We start from the raw sequence: 7,234 nt of genomic DNA, 5'->3' as shown, positions 1-7,234 counted from the left end.
ACAATATTTCATTTCCTCTTTCTATGAATTATGTTTTTCCTTAATACTTGTCTTCTTCAGAAAGAGGATCTATTCTGCACAGTAAAAGAAACTATCATCAGAGTGAACAGACATCCTACAGAATGGGAGAATTTTTTTTTTTTTAATTTTACTTTAAGTTCTGGGATATATGTGCCAAATGTGCAGGTTGTTACATAGGTATACATGTGCCATGGTGGTTTGCTGCAACCATCAACCCGTCATCTACATTAGGTATTTGGGAGAAAATTTTTGTAATATATCCATCTGACAAAGGTCTAATATCCAGAATCTACAAGGAACTTAAACAAATTTACAAGAAAAAACAGCTCCATTAAAAAGTTGGCAAAGGACATGAATAGACACTTCTCAAAAGGAGACATTTATGCAGCCAAAAAACATATGAAAAGAAGTTCAACATCACTGATCATTAGAGAAATGCAAATCAAAACCACAATGAGATACCATGTTGCACCAGTTAGAGTGACAATTATGAAAAAGTCAAAAGACAACAGATGTGGGCTGGGCATGGTGGCTCACATCTGTAATCCCAGAACTTTGAGAAGCCAAGGTGGGCAGATCACCTGAGACCAGGAATTTGAGACCAGCCTGGCCAATTTGGTGAAACCCCATCTCTACTAAAAATACAAAAAAAAAAAAAAAAAAAAAAAGTTGGGTATGGTGGCAGGCATCTGTAATCCCAGCTACTTGGGAGGCTGAGGCAGGAGAGTCGCTTGAACCCAGGGGGCAGAGGTTGCAGTGAGCCGAGATCTCACCACTGAACTCCAGCCTGGGCAACAGAGTTGAGTGAGACTGTGTCTCAAAAAACAAACAAACAAAAAACAAAAAATAAAACCAAAAAATAGATACTGATGAGGTGGTGAAGAAAAAGGAATGCTTTTATACTGTTGGTGGGAGTCCAAATTAGTTCAAACATTGTGGAAGACAGTGTGGCCTGTCTTTACACTGGGTCTTGTGGAGGGCGGGTGGGGAGAGGGACAGCATCAGGAAAAATATTATAGCCAATGCACGCTGGGCTTAATAGGTGATGGGTTGGTTGATAGGTGCAGCAAACCACCATGGTACACGTTTACCTATGTAACAAACTGGCACATCCTGCACATGTATTCTGGAACTTAATAAAATAAAATAAAATAAAATACAAAGAAGGATCTCTTCACAAGGATTTGAGTGCAAGTGGTTTATTTGGGAGGTAACTGCAGGAAGCCCAGTAGGGGAATGGGAGGGTGAGACAGGGAAAGGAAGGAAAGCAATTCAGGGTGTGTCAATCAACAGATTACTACCGTGGACAGCTGGGATTCAGTCCCACTGGGGATCTCTGGGAGCCTGCACAGTATGCCTTGGAGTTGCTACGTGTGAGGCAAAGGAAGCTGGTGTGTTTATCTACCCACTCTCATCACTCTGTGGTCAAAGGCTACTGTGTGGGGGATAGGAGCTTTAAATTCCCAACTCTTCCATTCTCTGTGCTTGGACATGTGTCTTCCAGCTGTCAGAGAAAGCCCCCTGCTTTGCTTTGTAGTAGAAGCCTTGGGGTCAGAGTGGATGAGAATGGGGAGTCTCAAGGGAATTTGAGAAGGGCACTGACAGTATCTGCTAGAAAGCATGTTATTCCCTAATGGACTGGGTATTTTACTTGTTTATCTCTATTGTGTCTGTCTCCCATTATCACATAAGCTTCATGAAGACAGAGACTTTTCTCCGTTTTGTTCACTGAGTGGTACTAGAAGCATGACCACTGGGTTATCCATTCAGTATTTAACAATGATTAATTAGTGCCTACTCTGCCCCAGGCGAGAGTACTGCTCTCATACTCTTTGATGCTGCCATGTCCAGCAGGTAGGTAGATCTCTGCTGTTTTTGCAGCTAATCCTTAGCCTATACTGGGTCAAGAAATTAAAGGGTAAGATGATAATTAGACAAATACTTTGCTGTAATACATATTTTTGGTAGCTAAATAAATAATGACAGCATGACCTGCTAGGCCAGAGAAAGATCAGTAGGGTGTGGGAAAAAATGCAAACAATAGATTATAGAGCTTACTCTAACCCTGACTTCCGTAGATAGTCTTTTTGCTGACTGAGGGGTCTGGATACATGGAAACCCAAAACCAAAGCCTGCCACTGGCCAATGATTGGATTCAGGTCTCAGGAAGTTGCAACCTTAGGATCATAATCAAGGAAGATATTTTTGCTTAAATCTGGCAAATTGCACAGAAGACTCATTGAGTTTATGATTAACACCTCTTCGGGAGCATTTTAAAAAACGATGTACAACTGTTAAATGACATTGCATCTGCACTGAGCTTTTTTCCTGCTACTGATTTGTTTCTACCTAAGTTTAGAATATTTATTTAAAAATATTTGGCCCATCTTTTCAGCTCATCACTGTTCTCTTTCTGAGTTCCAGTTTTATCACATCTAGCTTCCTATTATTTCTTAATTTACAAGCCAATATTTAGTTCTCACTTATCTGCTCTATCCTTTGACTCTAATCCACCCAAAACTTACTCCATCCCATACCCATGCCCAAGCTCCTATTCTTTCTGAACACATTATAGATAATTAATTATTCTCAAAAACTATGAGTCCTAGTATATTTTTAAATTTTAATCAATAGGCAAATGAATTTTGATTATACATTATTTGTATATAGCAATACCTCTTTTCCCTTCTATTAGTGATGTTAATCAAGGGTTGACCAGACTGAAAACACTTTCAAGTTACATTTCTACAATTTCTACCTTTGAATTTTTCCTCAGTGGCCAAATATGTAGGCAGCCAAAGGTATAGCTAGTCCATAGCTCTGGTAATCGTTCTTGTTAACACTCTTCAGTGTTGCTTCTAACAGGAGACTTTCCTGTAACCAGCACAAGAATATGTACCGTTTTTAAATCATTAGTGGGAACCTCTAGACTGTATCCCAAAGTGGGGAGGAAATTCATTTCTAAATGCAAATTGGAAACATTTTAAAGTTTAAAGCAGGGAGAAAAATTTAGAGTTGTTTGTTTTATGTAGTCACATCTGGCTTGGTAACAAAACTTCAAGAAGAGGCAACTTAGGGAGGTTTTGGTAAATTAGGTTATCATCATTTAATAACATTTTTGAATATTATTTATCATGCGTTATTAAGCTAGGCATCACGTGAAGCAAGATAGTCATAGCTAAATGCCTGTAGGAGAATTAAACATGGTTGGAAGGTTCTGTACCCTAATTTGTTAAGGTTTACTAACAGCGTCTGTGAGTAGAACTAGTGTTTACTGGGTCTTTTTTGTCCCAAAGATGGTATTTAGACAACAGCAATCAGCCAAATTATTAGGCCATGTGGGATCCACTAAGGCCTTGCTGGAGACCTTAATCTTTCAATTCACAGAAGCAACCAACAACAGCGGCACAAATATGCAAATGAACAAACCATGTGGTTCTGCAAACACTAAAGAATAAATTAGAAGAGTAGAGAAAAAGCCTTTACATTATGTTAAAAATTAGGAACAACAAAATGTATGTTTTAATCTATAAGCTCTCTTGGTATTCCATAAAGGTTTTCTCTCAAGTAAAACAATGCACTAGCTGATGTGATAAATTAGCAGACACCTTCTTTGGCGTGAAGTATTCCTGTGTTGCAAATCACTGATTTTATTAGATGGTAACACTAGCAGCAGTCTAATGCTGCCTCATGAAAAATCCATAATAATTCAATCTAATTTTAATGATCCTGGAAAATAATAGTAGATATTTGAGAACAGTCTACTTGCTCATATTTCTAGTATCTAGTCATATCTGTGGAAGGGAATGTGATTCATAGACTTTTGTTGCTATTTTTTTTTAACAATGGATGAACCCAACTCAGTTTATCTTCACCTGTCCAGTTCAAGATCATCTCTCCCCTCAGCATATTTCTTGCATCTTGTTTACAGCTTGTTTACTTATTCACTTGGGTTCTAAGCTCATTGGAGGAAGATCAAAAGTAACTCAGTTGAACATTTAAACCCATTATAACTCTTGAACGTGGTAGAAATACATAATGGTTTACATTTTTATTTTGGAGAATAACTGGAAATAATTGTGTGGAGTATTCTCTTTGGACATATCTCTAAGATAAATAAAAAATGGATGAATGCTAGTCTTGGAGTAGACTGTTACTCTGTCTTACTTGCCTTCTAATTTCATTTGTTTACTGATATGTAAATCTTTATTCATGTGACACCTCCATTGTGTGAAAGTCATGCTATTTCCTGCTAATGCAAACCCTCTGGGAATTCACAAGAGCTTGACGAGTTCTCTCAAATAGGGCTCTATATCTTTTCTCTTTGACTATAGGGAATGATTTATCCATCACAGGGTCAATATTGGAAAAGAACAAGACATTACTATATTTTTGTGTGTTCTGATTCTTGTGTGTTAGCACCACTATCTACCCATCAATTAGACCATATGCATTTTTCAAATATCTCACAATAAGAGAACATGAGAACATGCGACTTCTCAAGTTCCACAGTTGTTTAAATTACTTTTCTAGATACAGATAGGTATATTTATTATATACAAATAGTTATCAGAATATGTTCTTTGCCTGATTTTGCCTGTTTGAACTATCATTTACCAACAAAAACTGCAGTTACTTTTGCACCAGCCTAATATTTACTTTAATAAAATATTACTTGATCAGTTACCCATGTTTCTATTACTGTCCATTTTCTTGTACATATGCTGTTAGTGTGGTGTATATTTATTGGTGTACAATTTTAGCAGTATGAGGACTGATATTATTCTTTTGTTTTATTACATTTTATATTTATTTATTTGAGACTGTGTCTTGCTGTGTTACTCAGGCTTGAATGCAGTGGCATGATCATGTCTCACTCCAGCGTCTCACAGTCAACCTCCTGGGTTTAAGCAATCCTCCCACCTTAGCCTCCTGAGTAGCTGGAACCACAGGCATGTGCCACCACGCCTGGCTAATTTTGTATTTTTTGTAGAGATGAAGTTTTGCCATGTTGTCCAGGCTGGTTTTGAATTCCTGGGCTCACATAATCTGCCTGCCTCAGCCTCCCAAAATACTGGGGTTACAGGCGTGAGCCCCTGTGCCTGGCCTGTTTTATTACATTTTAATGGCTTTAACAACCATTTGTGTCTGATGCTACTAAGAAACTTATCCTTTAATAGATATGTAATACTTTGAAAATAAGTGGTAACTGGAATTTCTTAACAGAAAACCTGATTACTAGAATTATGATAAAAGGGTCTGTTCAGTTTCCTCAGGAAGACTTAGAATAGACTCTAGGTGGAGAAATGCTGATTGAAAGTAATGCAGAGTTTACTTGCTAAGTTTGCTTTATGGGTGTGTATGCCTATAACAGACTGTTTACCTGACTCACTATTTTTGGAGGTTGGGGAGGCTGCATTCTATTCTCTGACATATTGGACAATTACTGTTTCTGCAGATATTCATGACTAGCCCTAGAAGTCCTTGTGTTTTTATGGCTCAGATTCCATCTATTTCTTTAGTCTTACATTCATATACTTTTACTGCCAAATCTACTTGGTCCATCCTATTGTTCCTCGGTGGGTAAAAGGTTTATTGATTCTCTAAAGATAGAGAACATATTCCAGATATCCTCTTTATCTGGAAAATAACTGATTTGGACCAAACCTTATAATAATTTATTCTCATAAACCTAAAGAAGAAATAACTGTCTTAATTTAGAAATTTTGGCTAATCTTTCTTGTGGCAGATGGAAATGTCAATAACCATTCATAATCTCTCCAACTAAAGTATGAAGAGTATTTTGTTTTTAATTGGATTTTTTTTAAAGTGTGAAAATATCTTACTACAGCACATGGTTTTTGCTGTTGTTGTTTTCCTCCTGAAATATCTGCTAGGACTTAGCCTACAGGATAGTTGACTCTATCTTCTCCAGCGAAAACAAGTACTGGTACTGATATCTTCAACATATAGGCTCAGTCTCTCCAGTCCCTAAGTCAAACCTTAATTGATCCTGAGCAAGGTGGACCTTCTATTAGACTCTTGGGCAGGTGGGTAAAGAATGCAGCTGTAGTTGTACAGCTGTAGTTTCTGTATCCTGTGTGATTGGAGTAAAGCTTGAGTTGTCAGGTAGAGTTGGACTTTGGGGGTATGCATACTTTAATACACATACAGCTCCTTACCAAGATGGTTCTTTCTTTCTTTCTTTCTTTTTTTTACTTTTTTAAAAAAATTTTACTTTAAGTTCTGGGGTACATGTGCGGCTTTTGCAGGATTGTAACATAGGTATACACATGCCATGGTGGTTTGTTGCCTTCATCCCCTTGTCACCTACATTAGGTATTTCTCCTAATGTTATCCCTCCCCAATCTCCCCACCCCCTGCTATCCCTCCCCTAGCCTCCCATCCCCCAACAGACCCAGTGTATGATGTTCTCCTCCCTGTGTCCATGTGTTCTCATTGTTCAACACCCACTTATGAATGAGAACATGGAATGCTTGGTTTTTTGTTCTTGTGTCAGTTTGCTGAGAATGATGGTTTCCAGATTCATCCATGTCTCTGCAAAGGACATGAACTCATCTGCATAGTATTCCATGGTGTATATGTGCCACCTTTTCTTTATCCAGTCTATCTTTGATGGGCAGTTGAGTTGGTTGCAAGTTTTTGCTATTGTAAACAGTGCCACAATGAACAGACATGTGCATGTGTCTTTATAATAGATCAATATATTATCCTTTGAGTATATACCCAGTAATGGGATTGCTGGATCAAATGGTATTTCTATTTCTAGATCCTTGAGGAATTGCCACATTGTCTTCCACAATGGTTGAACTAATTTACACTCCTACCAACAGTGTAAAAGCGTTCCTATTTCTCCATATCCTCTCCAGCATCTGTTGTCTCCAGATTTTTTAATGATCCCCATTCTAACTGATGTGAGATGGTATCTCAATGTAGTTTTGATTTGCATTTCTCTAATAACCAGTGATGATGAGCATTTTTTCATGTTTGTTGGCCACATAAATGTCTTCTTTTGAAAAGTGTCTGTTCATATCTTTTGCCCACTTTTTGATGGGGTTGTTTGTTTTTTTCTTCTATGTTTGTTTCAGTTCTTTGTAGATTCTAGATACTAGCCCTTTGTCAGATGGGTAGCTTACAAAATTTTTTCCCATTCTGGGGATTGCTGGTTCACTCTAATGATTGTTTCTTTTGG

This window comes from Aotus nancymaae, unplaced genomic scaffold, assembly GCF_030222135.1.
Source record: "Aotus nancymaae isolate 86718 unplaced genomic scaffold, 86718_ANA_hifiasm-v0.15.2.pri h1tg000006l, whole genome shotgun sequence".
Lineage (NCBI taxonomy): Eukaryota > Metazoa > Chordata > Mammalia > Primates > Aotidae > Aotus > Aotus nancymaae.
The sequence above is the reverse complement of the archived record's forward strand: the minus strand, read 5'-3'. Positions refer to the sequence as shown.